Consider the following 1,693-nt stretch of genomic DNA (forward strand, 5'->3'; position numbering starts at 1 on the left):
ATTTTTGATTCTTGTTATAAAATACAGACCAAAAAAAACAATAAGAAATTATTTCCTTAAGTATTTGAGATTATGAAATATATTATCTCAGAATAAAATAAATCACTTTGATTGAATAATATACCTCAAATTCTGTCGAACTAGGAACGTACTTAAAATAGCAAATCGCAATAGAATTTTTCAAGAAAACTTTTGTTTTAGCAACAGTTTCCCATTATTAAATTTCTAAAAAGAGCAAAAAAACTATAAAGTGGTTTTACAGTTGGTGAAATGAAATAGTACTACATTTGTCAAAGTAAAATAATGTAAATAATTAATATGAGTACATAACAGTCACCATCTAATGCCGGCAATTTCTGTGAAAGATGCCACTGAGTCATTCAATCTGTGGCACTTGTATCGAGGTCACAAATACACAAATAGAGAGAGATAAAGAGATGCTTCACTCACCAAATGTAAACAGAAACACTCATATTATACTTGTAGTACTAGTATACTTTAGTTAGTTGGTACATGAACAATCAAGAATATAAAACACATTAATGTTTTTTTTGTGTGTGTTTATATGAACAATCAAGAATTAAAAACACATTAGTATGTGTGTTTTTTTATAGTAGGAGTAGTAGGCTTTAGTTAGGACAAGAACAATCAAGATTTTGAAAGACATTAGTTTGTGTGTGTGTGTGTGTTTTTCTTGGTATAATCAAAGAAAGAAAGAAAAGGGGGAAAAAATGGGCTCCTCAAAAACTCATCATTGTGTCTTCAATCCCAAGCTAAAAAAGAAAGACATGATGTGATTGCTCCCATTACATGTTTTTTTTTTTCTAACCCTCTCTCTCTTATTAGTAGTGTAGCAAAAAGCTTCCATCTTTCTGCAATTTCAGTGAGGAATCTTGAACTTACTGAGCTGATTAGCAAAATCCCAGGTGACATTTTTCACTTTGTCTCTTAGATCTTTTGAATAAATGATGTGATGTAGCTCAAGTTTGATTCTTTTTTTGGTTTCTTGAATAGTTGTTGGATGAACTTCAGAGCAGATTAGCAAAATCCCAGGTTCTATTTTCTTGTTCTATTTCTTAGATCTTTTGAGAAATGATGTGATGTGGCTCAAGTTTGATCCTTTTTTGGTTTCTTGGATAATTGTTGGAGTAGTTTTGGGCAATTCCATTGAGGAATCTTGAACTTCAGAGCTGATTAGCAAATCCCAGGTTCTATTTTCTTACTTTGTATCTTGGATCTCTTTGAGAAATGCTGTGATATTGCTCAAGTTTGATCCTTTTTCTGTTTTTTTGAGTAGTTGTTGGAGTAGTTTTGGGCAATTTCTCTGAGGAATCTTTAACTTCAGAGCAGACTAACAAAACCCCAGGTGCTTTCTTCTCTCTCTCTCTGTCTCTCGACGATCTTTTGAGAAATGTTGTGATGTTGCTCAAGTTTGATCCATTTTTGGGTTTTTATTGGAGGTTGTTGGAGTAGTTAAGGATTTCAACTTTAGTCATTCATAATTTGCTAAAGTTTGACCCTTTTCTTCATGGTGCATACTTTTTAGTCTTGAATGCAGTGGCGGAGCCAGAATTTTCACCTAGGGGTTCACAAGTGAACATATAAACTAATCGAAGGGGGTTCGACATCTAATAGATATACATAAAAAATAATTTTAACCATGTATATATAGTATAATTTTCCGTCGAAGGGG

At 32.4% G+C, this 1,693-nt stretch overlaps 1 long non-coding RNA gene across 1 annotated transcript; it reads left to right on the top strand.

Annotated features, from left to right (window-relative positions):
* The first annotated feature begins 350 nt into the window (after positions 1–350).
* LOC124894318 lies at positions 351–1,691 on the top strand. The gene is made up of 4 exons (XR_007051138.1): positions 351–926; positions 1,015–1,053; positions 1,153–1,208; positions 1,298–1,691. It is a non-coding gene; the product is annotated as an uncharacterized LOC124894318 (long non-coding RNA).
* Positions 1,692–1,693: the final 2 nt, after the last annotated feature.

This window comes from Capsicum annuum, unplaced genomic scaffold (assembly GCF_002878395.1).
Source record: "Capsicum annuum cultivar UCD-10X-F1 unplaced genomic scaffold, UCD10Xv1.1 ctg73047, whole genome shotgun sequence".
Classification (NCBI taxonomy): domain Eukaryota; kingdom Viridiplantae; phylum Streptophyta; class Magnoliopsida; order Solanales; family Solanaceae; genus Capsicum; species Capsicum annuum.